The 20,105-nt window shown below is 45.1% G+C and overlaps 1 protein-coding gene across 1 annotated transcript in view; it reads left to right on the top strand.

Annotated features, from left to right (window-relative positions):
• The window catches only part of LPAR3 (lysophosphatidic acid receptor 3), a 75,639-nt gene that overhangs the window by 28,561 nt on the left and 26,973 nt on the right, over positions 1-20,105 (top strand). The gene's annotated exons all lie outside the window — the stretch shown is intronic.

Genomic DNA, 20,105 nt, shown 5'->3' with positions numbered 1-20,105 from the left:
TCTTTGGAAGGAGAGAGGGAGACCAGATGACCTTTGTGTTTCTTTCCAGCATTAGTATTTTGGTTGCACACAAAGCATACAGAGCTGGACAGGGGACAGATTTTTTTCCTTGTTGAGGGAGGTGGTAGTAGTGACAATGGTGGTGTGAATCTTGAATCTCTATGTGAGTGGAAAGGCATTTAGGCGTTGTGTTCCCATTTTAGCAGCCCTGAGGCAGAAAGCTTGTTCATTTCTGAGTCATGATGTGTGATGAGCCCTTTACATGAGAGAAGTTGCTTATTGAATATTCCCATGGAAAAGACATTGGGGACATATGATCCTGCTTTCTATAGGGCACCAAGGCCCTGCCTAAGAGAGAGCCATGTATTTTGAAATCCTACTTGTTAACAAGCCTAATCGGCCTTAGCAACCAAACAAGAAGCCCCCCCCCCATGGAAAAACTTCTCATTTATTGTCAGAAAACCCACGCCATGAGCTGTGCACACGGGGATGTTCTGTTTCCTGGGAAATGGGCTGGATTTCCTTCTTTTTTGCAGAGTCTTGAAAGGCAAAAGAAAAGTAGCCTGAGGGGAGTTGTGAGCCATACTCTTGAACTCTTCCATAAGAAAATCTTCCATAAACCTTGTCTCTCAGTATGGTGTTTTTCAAACCTCAGGTTGTGACCCAGTGGCAAGTAATGAGATCAGTTAGGAGATTCTAATTGACACTTTCTGTGTGTGCACAGGACTGTAATATAAAATGTATTTCTTAACATGGGTTATGGTCAAGTATGTTTGAAAAGCCATGGTCTTAGGATCAAGGTCTCTTTTCTGGCTAATAATGACTGAAATCTTTTAAATTATGAGAAGCATTATGGTTAAGGGACCTTGAAAAGTTTTGTGGTAACTGAAACAAAGAGCTGGATGTTTTCTTGTCATTTCTCCCTCCCGCCCCTCCACTTAGGTCAGAGCTAAATCCTCCTTGCTTTCTCTCAGGGGAGAAAGGAAAGAGGCAAAGTGGTGGTAAAGAAACAGTGCTGGGAGTTCTCACACTGGAAAGAAATGGGTGAAAATTAAGTCCATCACAAGCCTTGCTAGAGTACTAATAATAGGCGTACACATTGTTTCTGCAGCACTGTCCTTTTTAGTGTTTTAATACGTGTTCTCATTCCGCCTCGGGAAATCCTGCAAGATAAGTGGGAAAGATATTATTCTATTTTCCTGATGCTCCCTTAGATGCACTCTCCACTCAGCTATAATTGTTTATGGTTTTTTGTTGGCGTCTCTAAGCCTTGCACATGGTGGAATACCTTCCCCTTGTTCTGTCTGGGAAACTCCCATTCATCTCGTAAGACTCAACTCAAGGGTTTACCTTCTGTGAATTTTTCCTTGCCTACCTAGGTAAACCTGCTTACAATGTCCTTTGGGCCGCCTCTCTATTTTGTTCGTACTTCAATCCATCCACTTACTTGTTACATGCCTTCATTTTGAACTAGATTGTGCGTGCTTTGAAGTCAGAGATGGTACCTTATTTATCTATCTTTGCATATCTAACATGGAGCATAGTGTCTGGAACATATGTTGAGATTATAATAGAATGAGGGAATGAATGAGGAAATGGAGGTTTAGGGAAGTTAAGTGGATTTTCAAAAGCTGGAACTGAAAGTAGAAACCGGGTTTCCTCAAATCCAGCCTGGCCTTCGGCAGAATCTGGCTGTAATAGGCCTGTGAGGTAGACGGTGACTGAGGAATGATGTGTCTTCCATTTTATAAAATGGCAAACAGAGGTCTTAGAAGGGTGAGTGGTAGTGCTGTCTTGGGAAGAGGAAAACAAATGAACATTTTTTGAGCACCTACCAGTAAGGAAGACTGCAAGTTACACGCTTTGGGGATTTCATTTCACTTGGCCCTCGTAATAATGCTATGCAGATCTGTTTTGTGGATAAGGAAGTTTGGGTGAACTTAAGTGTCTTGCCCATAGACCCATAGTAGCAAAAATAATAACAGTTAACATTCACTTTGTGCTATACATGGTTCTGAGCATTTGTCATGTTCCTTTAATCTCCTTGACAGCTCTTTTGAGGGAGGTTCTGTTATTATTGCCAGGTGAGGAAACTGAGGCCTGGAGAGTTTCGGTGTCTTGCCTAATATTAGTAGCAGAGCTGAAATTTGAATCCAAGCAGATTGGCTCCAGGACCCCACTCTTCAAGGTTAACGAGCAGCTTCACATAAGTGATAGGGATAGAACAACAGCGACCCCAGTAATGAGGCTTATAACTTGTATCTCCCTTGATTTCTAGTTATTTCTGTGAAGTCACTTGAACTCTCAACATTGAGCTTGCTCTTGCTTTGTGATAAAGATTTCTGCCGTGTGATAGTGACCGATGTAACAACATCTCTTGGGGGAATGACAGCTGCCCACTCTTGAAACTTTATGCAAGATGTAGACGGCAAAAACAGGTGCTTGGGAATAGGGAGGGAACCAGATTTCAGTCCTGGCTTTGCCACTTCCAAGTTGTGTGACCCTGAGCAATCTGTGACTTAGTTTCGTAGATGTGGGGATAATATCAGTACCTCTGGCATGGCAAGGTTTTGAGGATGCAGTGAGACAATGTATATACAAGTACCTAGAATAGTGCTTGGCACATAGTACGTGCTAAGTCAATATGGCTACTCTTCTTAGGCCTTGGTTTGACTCTAAAGAGCCTGCCCTGCCCTACATTTAAGCAGAGTGCCCTTTTATTCCCAGTAACGTCACAAGTCCTGTGAAGAGGGAGGCCATGGCGGCAGGTTTTGTAATGGGGACAGATGGTCGGGAAGAAGTTGCCTGCGTGGGCTGCCTGACAGCTGGTGATGGCACCAGCTCAGTTCCCGGAGACCCAGGCCGACTTAGACACTGGGCACCACAGAACTGAAAAGCTCCGAGTTTGCATTACTAGACCCTGTAAACGCCAACACCAGCCACGAAATGCTGTTAGCGATTTCTGTCTCTGACAGATGATCTTTGCATTAATAATTCATTTCACTTTTGCAACATTTATGAATAAAACATTATAAGTGAGACCCTGACCATTAAGTGTTAGCTTAATAAGAATCCCGTAATACAGCACCACCATCTTGTGTGTAATCTAGAAGACATTCCTCCTAAGAAACGGTCCCGTCTTGCTAATGAATCCTACCAGCATGCCTTGTTAGTCGAGTACTGTTACCACCTATCCCAGGGTTGGGAAGTTGGCTCTTTGTCTGAAAACAGCTGAGGCCAGAACCTAGGCCTTTTGATATTATTTATGGGTTTCATCAATGACATGTCCTTGTTCCATTAAAAAATTTTTAAAAAAGTGGACACGCGCACACACACACACACACACACACACACACACACACACACACGCAATACACACAGAGAAACCAGGAGTCAAGAAACACTAACAGAATCCCAGGAGATCCTACATTTGTTTTCAGCTTTAGTAGCCTGGTGGTAGCTTCTGCAGGGCAGAAGCCTACTTTCAGTGTTTGCTGCCTTGCATGCCTGAGTTATCAAGTACCTGTTTAAAAAAAAAGGGGGAAAGCTTTGCCTTAAGAAATGCTGAAATGATCAGATCATTGGCACACAGGAGTTCTCTTGTGGCTGAGCAGTCCTATCAGGCGGAGAATGACTAATTCTTTTCAGAGTCAAGCCATCCTGTGAGTGCTCACATGGCCCCCCTGGGTTGTGGCCTCCCACAATACTGTTTGACACGCACCCTCTGTCCTCAGGGGTGACGTGGTGATGGAGAAGACCTCACTGTCTGCTCACAAGGACAGGTTCAAGTTCAGCCCCGCTGTTGTGTGCCCCTCCATCCCACCATTTCAAGTTGCCTTCACTTCTTCACAGCCCGTCCGCCCAGACGTGTTTGGAAGTCTGTGCCTCCCCTCTGCCTGGGTGGCTGTTTGGGTCTCTCTGGCTCTCGGTGCTTTCTTTCCCTCCTGCTTCACTCCTTTACATGCCTCCGTCTGCAGTCAGGTCTAAAGTCATTTTTCCAACTCATTGTTCTCATGTCCAGTACAGTCCCTGCCCTGCCTTCTTTCTTCCATTTCTTCCACACACCCCTTCAGTTCTGTCACACCAAATACGACTCAGCTTCTTTTATTTCCCTAGCACACTTCCTCCTTCAGAACGGTTTTTCTGTGGGTTTTCTTTCTTTTTTTTTACTCTTTATTTTATTTTATTTTTTTATGTTATGTTAATCACCATACATTACATCATTAGTTTTTTTCTTTTTAAAAAAACCTGAAGCCTTCCTCTTCAGCTGGAAGATATTCAGCAATTCAACAATTATTGACTATTTCCCAAGTGTGAGGTACAGAAACACTTCTCAAATTCTACCTTTGTGTTTTCCTCCCCTCCAACTTTTTGAAGAATAATTGACAAATGTAGCTGGGTATGTTTAAAGTATCTGACATGATGACGTGATATACATATACGTTGTAGAATAATTACCAAGATTGAGATAATTTCTTCCTTCCTTCCTTTTGACCTTCCTTCCTTCCTTCCTTCCTTCCTTCCTTCCTTTTTTGCAGTAAGAATGCTTAAGATCTATTCTCAGCAGCTTTCAAGTACACAATACTGTATTATTAACTATGGGCATCACATTGTATGTTAGATTCTCAGAACTTAACAATTCTTATTACTAAATATTTGTACATTTTGACCAACATCTCCCCATTCCCCTCCCCCTGGCGACCACCATTCTATTCTCTGTTTCTATGAAACTGGCTTTTTCTTCCCTTTTATCCCCCTTACGATTACACATATAAGTGATACCATACAGTGTTTGTCTTTCTCTGTCTGGCTTATTTCACTTAGCAGAGATGTTCCATTACCCCGCTACATCCAGTGCTCCTGCCAGCACCTGGCCAGCCTTCTGGAAGGTTGAGATTTCCAGAAGTCAGTAATGCCTTCTCTCCGGGCCTCCATTTCTGCCAAAGGGGAACGTGGCTATTGTCTGTTACCCAGGTGTCGCACTACTGGGCTCATACCTGGAATAGCATGGTATGTGCTGACCCATGGTAGAATTTTATCAAGTCCGTGCTAACATTGTTTGTATTTTTAGACTTTCAGCTGGGGGCCACTGCATTGTGTGTAGCTAAAGCCAACAGGTTGGGGGGGAATTGGAATCATGGCCTGGTCAGATCTAGGGATCAACGTAGAAGCTGGGATAGAGGGCAGGTGAACCAGAAGTATTGGCTGGGGGTCACCACAGGTGAGCAGCCCTTCGCCCTGCTCTGACAGTTGTCCGTCTACTCCAGCCACCCACTCTCCCTCACCACCAGACTGTTGGTATAACAGCAGCATGTGAGAAGGAAAGATCCTATTACCTCAGAGAATCAGTATCTGTTGGGAGGTTTGTCCAGGTTCACCTTGTAAATCACTGTTGATATTGTGGCCGGAGCTCTGGACTTCCAAGTTCCTGCTTCTTCTAACGGGTCTCCCTTCTTGCCTTGGTGAAATATACCTGTTCTTGGATGGCTAAGTGACCATGATATATACCAAGAGTTGTTTGTTTTCATCAAATCAGAGAGTTCATGGCCCAACACTGGGCCTGTTTTATCCTTTTGGTTTTCTGAAGAGGGAGAGATTTCTGGTTTTTAGATTTTTCTCATCATAAACATGTATTGGGTACCTCTGCCCTTAAGGGCACTACAAATCTGTGCTTGTTCTGATGTTTTATGGTTGTCAGGAGATGACCAAGGTTCATGAATCAATGGTTGTGTCATATGTGAGGTAGATTACACAGAGGCAGATCTGCTCTGTTGGCTTTTTGTACGTAAGATTTAAAGGGAACCCTGTTTATAGGCTGATCTGAGAAAATAAGAAGATTACCAAAAAAATAACTCCCAGGATAACTGAAGGAACAAATAAATATACAGAAGGGCCAAGTGAGGGTGCCCAGGCAAAAAACGCCGTGGGTTTGGATAGTCTGTGGAGGCTTCCTTGGAGAGGCAGGATATGAGCCAGATCTCAGTATAACAGGTAGAAAAGAGGGCAAAGCCTTGTAGACAGGTGGGATGGGCAGGATGGAAGACAGGCCTACACATATCTAGGGAGACCCTACTGAGGCCAAGAGTGGGAAAGGGGACAGGGTAGACCGATTTCTGGAATAAGGGGTTTGCAGAGTAATGACAGTCTAGTTTGAGAGGCAGACTGGAGTCAGAGAGTGGAAGACCTTGAATCCCAAGATGGTGTGGACTTCATTGTCAAATGTCTACAGAGGCCGGGCAGATGACATGGGTGCCTGGGTTGGCCTTGGACTTAGAAGGCAACAGGGAGGGGTGGCACCTATGGCTGCCTGGACAGATTCAACTTTGGTTAAAAGACGCTATAGGCCGAATTATATAGGTCTGCGGCCACAGCTAAACTGCCTCACTGGCAATGGAGAGCCCTTGTGGGGTGTTGAGGGCATTGATGGGTTGAGAGTAAGGTGGGAGCTGCTAAATGTAGAATTTTAGGGAGATGGGGGCTGGTTGAAGAGGGAGAGATGATTTAGGAGATTGCTGGAATTGGCCCAAAGCTCTGTGGGTGGTAGGTAGCTCAGATGCCCAAGAGAAGGCAGAGCTGGCCCCTTCCAGAGCAGGAAGGTACAGCTGTCAGCAGGGGCCAAGTCCACGTGGGCCGGGATGAGCAGCCAGGGAAGCCCAGCAGCGGGGCAGAAGGGGAGCAGGCCAGTGGGTCATGGACTTGCAGAAATCTGGCCTGGTCAGATCTAGGGATCAACGTAGAAGCTGGGCTGACCGGGCTCTGTGTGACTGTGCAGGCCACATGCCTGCCGGACTGCTCTGGCTGCTGAGTATAACCTCCCAGCCTTAACTGAACGCCAAGGGCAGAGAAACTTGGAAGCAGGAAGCAGAGAGCCACCCTGGAAACTGAGATTTCAGGGGCAGGAATTCATCCTGGAAACTAAGATTTCTTAAAGCCTTTGAGCTTTGCCCATTCTCAACCTCCCAGCTGACCTCACCTTCCTTACTTCCCTCTAGCCGTTCTAACCAAGAAGATAGAAGTCGTCTGATGTGAATGTTCTTATTACCCCTCCCTCCACCATTTTAGCTAATCTGCAACAGCCTCATCTTTACGTTCTAGCTTTCTACAAGAGCCCATTACTTCCAGCCTCCCCAGGAGCCTATTCTCATTACTCTTGCTCTGCTGTGTACTTGCCCATTGAAAAATGCAGCGCCTGACCATACGTCCCCTTTCTAACTACTGTTCTTTCTTTCTTATCCCATTTTCTTAATACCCCAAGCCATGGTAAGCTAGCTCTGCCCCTGTTAGGATTGCGCTGATGAAGCCCCCATTGCCCTCCTAACTGCCCGCTCTAGTGATCTGACTGGAGCTCCCTGTTGCACAGTTGCCTGCCTCATGCCACCCTTTGATGGTTTCTTCCCTCTTCAGTTCCTTCTCTGTCTCTTGTCCAGTCCCTCCCATCTCTGGCCATCCCGGAAACGCCCTTTGTTCCTGTCCCCTGTAGCTGCCCAAGTTCTCTTAAGATGACCTTCCTTTGGGGCTTGGACCAGTGCCTCTCTGTGAATGCTACTCAAAGCCGTGTCTCCATCCTCGGCCTCTCTCACGAGATCCAGATCTCTGTTTCCAGCTGTGGATTGCCCACATGCAGCCAGATGCCCTGCAGGCCCGGCTCCATGGGTCTTATTGTGCGTCTACAGTAGAGGTCCCATCTGCCTTGCCTTCCAACCTGGAACGCTTAGTATGGCCATCTCTCTCACCATCTATATCCAGTTAGTCACCAAATCTACTTGAGGGGTGTCTCAGATCCTACTGAATCCCCTTAGGCTGACCCTCACCATTCTGTTGCTTCCCATCATCGCTGGATTCCCTCCTCCCAGCGTTCCTGCCCCAGGCCTTCCTATATACCGCCAGCCGAGGTACCATCCTAAAAACACAATGAACTGTGTCTAATCTTTTCTGGGCCCTTCTTGTATTCTAGATAAAGCCCAAATTACCGAGCTGGAATTAGGAGGCCACTTTCACAATTCTGGTCCCAACCTTCTTTTCTAAACATCCCCCCTACCCCACAGCCCAGTCTTCTGTGGGGCTAAGCTTCTCCCCATTCTGCTGCTGTGCAGGGTCTGCTTGATGCTCCTCTTGGGTAATCTTTTTTTTTTTTTTTTTTTTTAATATGGGTGCTAGAGATAGACCACCTGTTTGTTTGTTTTTTAATTCTTTTTAAAAACATTTTTAAAGTAATTTCTACACTCAACAAGGGGCTCGAACCCATGACCCTGGGATCAAGAGTAGCATGCTCTACCCGCTGGGCCAGCCAGGTGCCCCTCTTGGGTATTCTTAGCATGACAAACTCCCTATCTATCTTTTAAGATCCTTCTCTGTTATAGTTTCTGACTCTCCCAAAGTTAATTATCCAGAGCTTCTATAGAATACTATTTATATGTATAAAAGTGGTTAGCCCATTTTATTATAATTTATTTGCTAAGTGCCTGTATCTCTGACTAGACTGAGCTTGTCAAGGACAGGACTGTGTCTGTCTTCATTTCTGTAGTGCCTGGCACACAGTAGTTACTCAACAAAATTCATTGTTTATATAATGATCTAACAAACGTATTAATCAGATGGGTCCTGGCACAGGCACTGAGCAGCTGCTCCAACCTCTGTCCTTGTCCTGGTCATAATCACAGGGAAGGTCCTACTGCCGCTCGGGATCCTCCTTACCCTGTGATATCATGACTTGATTTGCCTTCTGGAATGCCGGCCCCCCATGTCCTGGCTCTTACCAGTGGTCTTTTGGAGCTGGGGGGAGTTTGAAGCGGGTACCAAGTAAACCTTAAGTGAGTGACTCTAAGGCATAAAAGGAGATTTCTGTGGTAGGAATGGGATTAGAGGTGGAGAAATCACCAGAGAATACCTGGTTATTATAGGCTTCAATTCTCTCCTTCGAGCGTTAGCTGGTTACTTGGGAGGCTGTTATATCAGGGCTGCAGACAGGACTGGCTGCACAATTCATGGGCCCCTTATAAAAAAAGAAAAAAGGCAGGAAGAAAAGTGCTGCTAAAGGCACTAAGATCTAAAACTCTCCTTTCTTCTGAACATCTCCGCTCACACTCATGCCCTGTCGTCCCGCCAAACTTGACTTACAAACTGTAAGTTCAAAGGCAAACTTACTGAGGATTTCAAGATGGAGACAACAGATCTTGAAGCAGAGCTCAGGGCCCTGGTGAGCACGGGCTCTGTGTGACTGTGCAGGCCACATGCCTGCCGGACTGCTCTGGCTGCTGAGGATAACCTCCCAGCCTTAACTAGCCCAGGACCACATGCAGAGACTCCCGTCTCATTGAGTTTATCCTCCCGCAGGATTACAAGGGCCAGCCATTGTGTGTTGTCTCATGATCCGTCTCCTCCACTGTGAGAAGTATCCTCTTAGAAGCTTCCTTGTCTTCTTCAGGGTAAGGCTCCTTATCACCAGCCTTGAGCACTGATGGGGGTACACAGGGCCCGTGTGGCTGAGACAGTCCCCGGAGCTCCCACATACAGCTCATACGTTACTGGGCTTTCAGAACTTCACCAGTGAGGCAAAGACCCATCTGTTCCTGCCCTGTGTCTGTTCTCAGTCTTCCCAGCTGGGCCCAAGATAAGGCTTGTCGGTGCTCTATCCAGAACAGTCCCCCTCATGACTGGGCTCACCTAAAGAACACCACAAACGGGCCTCATATGAAAGGTCAGAACTTTTTGCGTGACTTAAACAATTCCTCCTTGGAACATCAGTGTTACCCTTCCCAGGATGTGTTCCAAGCTCCTGGGTCCTGGGACTCCTTGGAATTAGGCCTGATGTCCTGTTGAAGGCTCTGGGCTCCGGAGGAGTTATACTGAGTTTACTTAGATTGGAAAACCTGTATAGCAAAGTTCCTGGGATCGACATGGCCACTTGGATGTCCTGCTGCTCCTCCAGAGACACACAGCAAACTTGCGAAGTCGTCCGAGGAGAGTTCGGTGCTGTCCACAGCGGCTGGGGCTCATCCTCAGGATGCTGTGGTGGCATAGCAGAAGCAACTGCTTGTGGGCTCTGTAGCTTAGAAGCTGAAACTCTGTCTCTTCAGTAGCATGGAATGGACCCTCAGAAGGACAAAGAAGTGGCCCTATAAGAGGTTTGTGCTAATCTGTGGGCTAATACTGGACTCTCCCCCATTTGCTCTAACTTCGAAGGGAAATTTTTTTCCTTTGCTTTAAGACAGCTTGCACTTTAGAGAGTGCCGTGAGCCTGGAGGATCTTTAGGCTTCCTGATTCTTCTTTGCTGGCCTCTGTATAATAAGGGATCATGTAGACCCTTCTGACTGTAGGAGTCTCTCTGGATGTGGTCAGAGAGGGACAATGCCAAGGACCGGCCACTGGATTCTGGACTTTTGTCCTTTGGGGTAGGGGGACAGTGCTAGCCTGAGGATCCTGCAGGGGCAGTCTGGAAGTTCTTAAGTTGAGGGTTTTCTTGAATTCCTTTGCATTTAGGAAGGGGAGGTAACATAGGAGAGTTCACTGGGTAGTTGGGCTCAGCCTGAGGAGTCTCAGTGATTGTGGGGTAGAGGGGCTGTGGCCTTCAGGATCCACACAGAAAGGTGGGTTCTCTATTCTGAGGAGTTCTCTGGGACTTGGCTCTGCAGCCCCTCTGAAGCACTTTGGCCTAGCCTCTGGGGACCTGGGGCTCTCAAGAGGCTTCAGGGCCTCAGGAGAGAGCAGCCATCTTGGATTATTCAGAGACCAGTGTGACCAGGCATCAGATGTTCAAAGAACACGGCTGAGCCAGGGGGCATGGGGCTCATGAGCCACGAGCAGCCTTGGACAGTAGAAAAGAGAGTATACTAGGGTCTGAGGGTTCTTAACCTCTTTCTCTTACGGTCCCTCGAAGACATATTGGACTATATTAGTGCATGTTCTGTAGTTATCAGTCTGGGGGCGGTAGGCTGAGACAACCCCTCATCCAGTGAACGGAAAAGGTTGGATGCCAAGCTCATAGCACTTTATGTCTTCATTGCAGATGAAGATTTCTAGCATCCCTGGGATCCTCTTGAGCTTTCTGGAGAGCTCTTTGGGCATTCACTTGGCATGGGAAATAGATGAACACCTGGAGACCTGAGGGGACAACTGGTCCGCCGGACCCTTGGCCCCCTGGGTGGAGCTTCTCCAGCACCTCCAGACCAGGAACAGGTCACAAAGTGATGACAGAAAGTAGTACAGGTAGGAGCCACCACGTTTAGATGGAAAGCGTTTGTTCCCTTCAAGCTGCCACTGTCCAGGCTCTGTGGCAGTTGAAAGGCAGGCATGGCTGCAGAGCCGGGGCCAGGGCTAGGGCTAGGAGAGGAGGCAGTGGGGCCAGGAGCTGGCTGGATCTGGGCAGGTTCACAAGGGCCCGTGCCTGCTGAGAGAGGCAGGGCTGAGGGAGCACCACAGGCAGATCAGGGGAGAGTGGCAGGTCCTAGGGGCCAGCACAGTAGCACGGGCCCTGGAGTAATGCCAGGGCTAGCAAGGAAGGACTGGGGTCCAGGCAGGAGAGCTGGGGACAACAGATGTCACTTCCGCCAACCACCCGGTACAGGAAGCCACCTCAAAATCAGTCGTTGGAAGTCAGGGAAACTTGACTGCTGGTAATGGGAATCTGGTCACTGACCTGAGCCGAGCTGGGGATCAGGATGGGCGGATGCCTCCTCTGGAGGGCTGCAGGTCCCTGAGAGACTGGCAGGAGTCAGGGAGAGGCCCAGTCGCAGCAGACCTTGTACCAGTCAGGCTACCGTGGAGACATAACGAGTGGGGCCAGGAATGTGGCCCAACGGAGGCTGGGGGCTCCTCAGATTCTTCCTAATGAGAGGTGGGCTCTGACCAACTCCCAGGGCTTGGTTGGGAGAGCTGCAGGAAGAGGGCCCAGACAATCTGTTACAGAAGTGAGGCTTCAGGACGGGGGGATGGGGCGTTGTATCAGGCTCACACAGGTACAAGCTCTCTCTCCCGTCCTGCACACACGCACCACTTTCTACTTCAGCGGTCTGCTCGTAGAGCCCTGACCTGCACTTTTTGAAGAAACTACCCAGGCCCCATGCAGAAACACTTCACAGAAGCAAGAGTTACTGTGATGGCAGTGAGAAAACTGGAAAAATAGATTTAAAAGGACGGCTGCCTCAGGAAGGGCAGGCGTATCACGCACGAGGGGAGCAGCAAAAGGACGAAGCCTGCTTCAGAGCTTTGCATTTGGATGACCGAAAGAACAACAGAGAAATGCTTTATGAACAGAAGTTCAATGAAATAGACCCAAAGCGGAATCTCTGATACTCTTAGAGAACAGAAGACATCGTATTTTTAAAACGTTTGGAAAATACCCCTTCACCCCAGTCTCCAGGAGCAGAAAAGTCCCTCAAAAGCTCCAGGTAGCACACCGAAGCCGCATCCCCCGCTCTGAGGGGGCCCATCTATTTAATACACTTCTTCTCTCCTGCCTGTATATCAAGAGACTTAACAAATTTTTGTCATTGTCTTGTTCTTCTAGTTATCAGGAGTAAACTATTTTGTTAGGTTGAAATTAGCCGGTTTGCATTTGAATCAGATCTCATTTGCTCTGACACAAACAATCCCCTTTGTGGGAATGAAAACAATTTAATGGCGTGGTCTGAAGGAGAAAACAATATTACTCAAGCTATTAACACCAGGGGACTGCTTGCTGACCTCTCACAATGACCTGCAAACTGTGCTTCCAATATTACTGCACTCCTGAGGAAGCATGGAATGAAATCTTGCCCCAAAATGTTTAAGAGAGCGCTTCATGTGAGAAAGCCATAGAAAGAGAAAGAAAGAAAGAGAGAGGGAGAGAGGGAGGGAGGGAGGAAGGAAGAAGGAAGGAAGGAAGGAAAGAAGGAAGGAAGGAAAGGAAAAAAAAGAAAAGGAAGGAAGAAGGGAGGGAAGGAGGGAAAGGAAGAAAGGAGAACTTTGTCATGTTGAGCTAAAACTTGCTTGCCAGAGGCTGAGGGCGGTGGAGCCCACCCACCTTACTTAGAAATGAGCCCTCTAGTTTGAAGCCTTGGCAAGAGCAGTAAGCTTTAGGATCACGGCTGCGTGGGACTGGTAGAACACGTCGTCCTGCCCTCTTGTTTGTATATCGTCCTGCCCTCTTGTTTGTATATAACGGTAGCATTGCCACGACACGCAAACCTTTAGAAACTTCCCGGTGGATGAAGTATCCCTTTCTGCAGTTTGGTAGAATGACTGTTCCTGCTTTTTTCTAAAAGTCACGTTTTTCCTCCAAGCAAAGGCATGTTTATTTTAGCAAAGCCTACATTTTCTCTTCTTTTTCAAATTCTTGCCTATTTATTCTGAAGAGGTTTTCCTAAACTCTTACAGTTTGGGGTGCATAAAAGCATTTATTTGAGCATAATTAAAGGGGTAAATTGGCCTTGGACGAACACATTGGCAGGATAAGAAGCATACAGTTTTCTCACTGCAGTTTTATTTCATTTTATGCTCCTAAGGGTGCATTTTCCTGCTCCTGACTGTGCCCAGTCCCGTTCATCTGGGAGGGGCCATGCTCTGCAGGGACTTTTCCTCTCCCTCTCCTCTCCATTCCACCTGGAATGGAATGAAGATGTAAAGTTGGCTTTGGATTCTAATTCTGCTGTCTGAAGGAGAAATTTCATTTTTCTCCACCTGTTTCCTCACCTGTAAAAGTCCTAACACAAATCCTTCCTAGAGTGTATTCTTAGGAGTAAATGAAATTTAATGCTAACAAGAAACTTTAACAAGAGTATAATAATATACATAGTGGCTTCTGGAATTGACTTAGTAATTTCAAAATATTTTCAAACCTCACCCTGTGAATTTGATTTAGCCACCCAATAACCCCAAGCAGCAGACAGGACAGAAATTCCTAGCCCCATTTTATGGCTCAGGAATAAATAAAGCCTAGAGAGGTGACAAAACTTGTGAATCTGGACATCAAGGCTAGAGCTCAGAATGTAAATAGTTTTATAAATATGAAAGTGCTTTGGCTCCAGATTTTAAACATGTCTAAAGCCTTTATTATTTTTGTTATTATGAATGTAGTCCTTGGCTGGTTGCCAACATTTACATATTACAGAAACTTATGATTTAGAAAGTGGAAGTCACCCTCAGGCCTCTCTTTAGAAAGGCCGGAACCACTGTTAACAGTTTGCTGTGTTGTCTTGTAGACCCTTTCCCTGCAAATAATATGTGTGTGTGTACTCCTAATACACACATAATAGTGATTTTTGTGTAGAAATGTATTGTTGGGACGCCTGGGTGTCTCAGCCCACACTCTCACAAACAGTGCGGTGTCTTTCTCCTTATGCTTTCTGTCAATACCAGGTTTTTATAACACACACCTTTACATGAAGCATTTTTGCTTTGGCACAAGACGTTGGAGAGGGTGGAGCTCTCCATCTACCAACCCTTGTCGGCAAACCAGGCACAGAAAGCATAGAGGAGTAAATGAAAGCTGACAGGGAGGTGAGCATATGTTAATTTAGAAATTGAGATATTTGCCTTTCGTTCCTATTTATTCATTCAAATAGCATTTACTGAGGGCTGTTATGGGCCAGGCCCTATTTAGGTTCCAGGAATTGAGTGATGAACAAGGTGAAGCTGCTGCCTTCATGCGCTTACATTCTCATGTGGGTGAGCCAGGAAACGGATAAATCAGAATACAATGTCAAGTAGTGTTAAGCTCTCTGATGAAAAATAAAGCAGGGGAAGGGATAAACAGTGGTGGGGCAGAGACAGGGGAAGGGTGGGCTACTTAGGCCGGGTGGTTCTCCGCTGACGTGCCAACTGCATAGAAACCCAAATGCAGTGAGGGCTGAGCCCATTCACGGTGGGGGACAGTTCCATTGAGGCAGGCCCAGCAACCGCAAGAGCAGAAGCCCTGAGAGAGGGGCAATTTGGCAGGTCCCCTGGCCTCAAAGCCTCACTGACTTGTGATCTGCCACAAGAAGATAATCAGGCTACTTACTTTCTTTGTAAAAGGTCACGTTCAAGTGAATGAACTGGTGAAAAGCTAACATCTCTTTAGGAGGGTGGTGCTACTAGTGTTGATGAGAATTTAACCCCTGCAAGCCTTCAAAGCCTCTGTCAATGGCCAGGAGATGTGGAGCTTCCCACAGCCTCTCCCACTAGCAAGAAGACCGTCTATATGAAACTCATAAAAATGTGAACCAGGCCCACTGCCCCTCCAGTGTGGAGAAGATTAGCCCTACACACTCATGATTGGGTCCTTCCTACTTCTTTGCTTCCTAAGAACTCAGTTCACTATTACATGTATTTTAACACAACTGAAGGGAAAAAAATCATAATTTAAAACGAAGTTTGTTGGAAGGTAGTCACAGAGAGAAGCTTCCACTCACCAGACCTGGGAAGTTACTCCTGTGTCTGAGGCTGGATCACCGCCCATCTTCCCTCCCAACTCAGACACCCCAGCATCGGCTGAGGGCAGCGGCCAGGGGGTTGAGGAATAGCTGTTTACGGGGCGGGGGGGGTGGGGGTGGGGACATGATGAAAGAAAGGAGGCAGTTTTAAGTGTGAGGATGAAGAAAGGAGTTAGAGTTTTCTGCAGGCTGGAGCCTCCTCCAGAGACACTAACAACTTTGGGCTCAGCCCTGTCACCCACCAGGCTTGACTTGATTTCTACAGTGTAAAGACCAAGATGGGAGTTTCCTTTCTCCTCAGTACTTGGTCCCCTTTTTTTGACCTCATCTTTTACGGGTGGAATCAGACATGTTCAGCTTAAAGAGGCTAAAGCATGGCTTCTTGGGTGTCTTACACTAATTTCTTCATGTCTCAACACGTAGGGAATCTTTTTTCTTTGCTCTCCTCCAAGAGTCTTATGCAAGAGGGCTCAAACAAGAAAAACTTCCTTGTGAACAAAACACCCCTGGAAGACTTTGAAATCCATGCCAAATGTGATATTGAACTTGAAATTCAAACATAGGACTGTTATTATTATCTTCTGCTTCTAAAAGAAACTCCCAAATCTACCCTCATTTACCTACATAAAGAAAAAATGTGCTGACTCATAAGTACTTTAACAGGTCATTTTTTTTTAATGAGGATTTTTAAGAGGACTATGAATAAACAGGCTGATGAGGTTTATAATTTGCACGAATACTTTTATTTTATCAAAATGAGAACTAATCTACTTAAGTGTATTTCTTTAATATATCTCTTCAAAGCTCTAACTTACGAAGCTAAAGGAAATGTAGGGAAGATGATTTCTACTAATTCATTTACATCATTAAAAGCACTTGTGTAGGGGCCCCTGGGTGGCTCAGTCATTAAGCGTCTGCCTGTGGCTGCGGTCATGATCCCAGAGTCCTGGGATCAAGCCCCGCATCGGGCTCCCTGCTCCACAGGAAGCCTGCTTCTCCCTCTCCCACTCCCCCTGTTTGTGTTCCCTCTCTCGCTGTGTCTCTCTCTGTCAAATAAATAAATAAAATCTTTAAAAAAATAAATAAAAGCACTTGTGTAGCCTATACATTATAGCATTTTTTTTTTTCTTTCTTTCTTTAAACTCTCTGGGAACTTTTTGGCTTTTGACCATGGACTGAACTTCTTTTGACTAAGACTTTAAAATTACAGCAAAAGATTGATCTGATAGTGGTAGCCAGGATATATCTGGAAGAAACTATATATTTCAGTTTAGGGCCCTGTACTTAAATTTGGAGTTCTATTCATGTATTAACTATCCTTTTGATTATAAAAACAGGAACCAATTCTTGTCACTTAGGTGAAAAAGAAGAACAAAGGTGACACATCTGGAACCAGAAGTTGGAAAGCCCTGTGCTATCCAGGAAAGCCTATTCATTTTTTTTATCTTGGTTTCTCCTATGTGCGTATTTTATTCTTACCTCCCTCTGCAAACTCTTTTCTTCCCCCTGCTCCCCCTGACCCCCGCTAACTTCTCTTTCTATTGTACAAAACATGGCAGCCGATAGTTCTTGCATGTATATATCAAGGCCTCCGTCTTTCTTGCATTTATAAATTTTCTGGGAAGGGACTCACCTGGCCCAGCCTGGAATCAGATGCCAACACTTAGACCATTCACATCTGACCAGAAGCTGCAGACTTGCAACGGAATTTTGATTGGTCCATTATAGATCTGGCACTTCAAAGGAGCTAGTTTTGGTCAGGGGTGGAATCAAACATGCCAGGAGCTTTCCCTGGATAGCCATGTGGCTGGAGGGTGTGTGTTTATGACAGAGAGACAGACAAAGAGAAACAGAGACAGAGTTAGAGACAAGGAATGTGATACTTAAATACTGAGAGAGAGCAACATCACTCGGCATCAGGGAAATCCAAATCAAAACCTCAATGAGATACCACCTCACACCAGTCAGAATGGCTAAAATTAACAAGTCAGGAAATGACAGATTTTGGCAAGGATATGGAGAAAGGGGAACCCTCCTACACTGTTGGTGGGGATGCGAACTGGTGCAGCCACTCTGGAAAACAGTATGGAGGCTCCTAAAAAAGTTGAATATAGAGCTACCCTATGACCCAGCAATTGCACTACTGGGTATTTACCCCAAAGATACAAATGTAGTGATCTGGTGGGGCATGTGCACCCCAATGTTTATAGCAGCAGTGTCCATAATAGCCAAACTATGGAAAGAGTCTAGATGTCCATTAACAGATGAATGAATAAAGAAGATGTGGTGTATATATATACAATGGAATATTATGCAGCCATCAAAAAATGAAATCTTGCCATTTGCAACCATGTGGATGGAACTAGAGGGCATTATGCTAAGTGAAATAAGTCAATCAGAAAAAGACAAGTATCATGATCTCACTGATATGAGGAATTTGAGAAACAAAACAGGATCATAGGGGAAGGGAGGGAAAAATGGAAAAAGATGAAACCAGAGAGGGAGACAAACCATAAGAGACTCTGAATCTCAGGAAACAAACAGAGTTGCTGGAGTGGAGGGGGGTGGGAGGGATGGGGTGACTGGGTGATGGACATTAGGGAGAGTATGTGCTATGGTGAGCACTGTGAATTGTGTAAGACTGATGAATCACAGACCTGTTCCCCTGAAATAAATAATATATTATATGTTAAGAAAAAAAAAGTCCTGAGAGACCGAGACAGAGAGATTAATTGAGAGGGGTGTGCAGCTAGAAGTAGTCACCAGAAAAGAGGGAATCTGACTTGTTGGTGTCCATTTTAATCCCAAAACATAAAGCCATGCACGCCAAATGACATCAAAGTGTAGAGGTATAAGCTTGGAAAATGACAGAACAATTGAGAATTTTCTAGAATCTCACAGTGGCTTCATCCATTTTTCTTTTCCACAAAAGGACAAATTCCTCTTCAACAAAATCCAGGGCTTCTCAGATTTTTAGTCATAATGGGGTCTTGTCTCAAAATATTAAAAATTAAATTAATGAATAAAACGTTATTTGTCATGAGGTGCCATTGGTTGTTCTTGCAAACCTCTCAGGCAAATAAAAATTTTCATGATTTTGCTGTTTTTTAAGTAGGGCTTAATCTCTATCACAAAAATAGGAAATGGAGTTTCAGGAATTCATTTTTGATATATGATTTAGAAAGTAAAGATATGAACCTCAATGAATACTTTATTATTTTCATTGTCAATCATTGCCAAAGGTTGGATTACTGCTGAGAACCAAGGGATAACATTAGAGTAAAAGTTCTGGTTTTCACCCGGAAATTCCCATGAGCATTTAAATGGGTTACGGACCTGAGGGTCAAGGCTTTGGATTCCTCAGCAAAAGGTCAACTCTGAATAAAACTTTTCTCTGTGTCTCCTTTGGTGAAAACTAGACATTGTTTTCAGCCAAGGGGGTCTTCATTTCAGTAACCTCTGAGCAAAGACAATGTGCCTAACGAGGAATGCAGTACTTAATTAATGCCACGAAACCCTGTCACAGTGTTTACTCCTTTGGTTATATCTTTTCTTAGACAAAATTTTTATTTTGAAAAGTTATCTGCTTTGCTTTTAAGAGCAAACAACTAAATCCCCTGTCAAGGTCTGAGGATGCAAGTTTTTTTTACTGTCAGTAAGTAATTTGTTCAGGGAATTTTCACTATAAAACGGAGCTGCTTTGGTCCTAAACATTCCCACAAATCAGAGATGGTCCTGTTAGTCTTAGGAAACATTTCCTTGTAACTTTCTTCTAAATTTGGCCCTCATGTGTAGCAATATATCCTTTATACAAGTAAGTGGTGTGCTCTGAAACTTCTGGATCATTTCTTCTTTGGAGTTGGTTAGGAGCCCACTCTGCTGTTGTCCTTGTTGTTGCTGTTTTTTACAAGTCTACTGATGGGATATTTTGTAAGGAATCCTTCAGCTATGTCTCCGGTGCATTGTAACAGATCTTTGGATGATGATATTTAATTTTAGAACCAGCATGTATTTGAGGATCATCACTTGATCTTAGCTCCTCTTGCCTGTAAAATTGAGGTAATGATATTTATTCCATTTCTCAAGTGGTTTTAGTTCCTTCATTAACATGAATGCTAATAATGGCAAACACTTATATAATCATTATATATGCCAGGAACTCCTCGAAGCACTCTACAGATATTATTTAACTCTTATATGAAGTATATATTATCATTATCCCCATTCTAGGCAGAGGGGTTAAATAACTTGCTCAAGTTCACACGGTTAGTAATCAGAAGAGTTGAGATTTGGATGCAAGCAAGTGGGTTCTAGAATGTGCCCCCAACCTCTATCCCATATTGTTGAGCGTTGTCATTATTTATTAGTTCAGCAGACATTGAGTGAGCTTCATCTAGGAGACCACTACAAATCAGACATGTCTTTTTCCTTTAGGGCCTGTAGTCTATGGTACAGAAAATGGGGAAAATGTATAATAGTGCATTTTATGATAAACGCAGGGGGCTCTGGGAGCACTTAGAAGCACATAACCCAGCTTTGAGAGATCATGCCAGCTTGTCTATAAAAGGGGAACATGATAATACTTATCACAGAGGGTTGATGTGAGGATTAAATAACTTAATGCATAAAAATGCTTAGAGCGGAACCCCTCACATTGAGCGTCAGCTACGACTTTTATTAAGCCAGCACTGGGAGCTGTGGAGTCATGTGAAGAA

This window comes from Zalophus californianus, chromosome 4, assembly GCF_009762305.2.
Source record: "Zalophus californianus isolate mZalCal1 chromosome 4, mZalCal1.pri.v2, whole genome shotgun sequence".
Classification (NCBI taxonomy): domain Eukaryota; kingdom Metazoa; phylum Chordata; class Mammalia; order Carnivora; family Otariidae; genus Zalophus; species Zalophus californianus.
The sequence above is the reverse complement of the archived record's forward strand: the minus strand, read 5'-3'. Positions and strand labels throughout refer to the sequence as shown.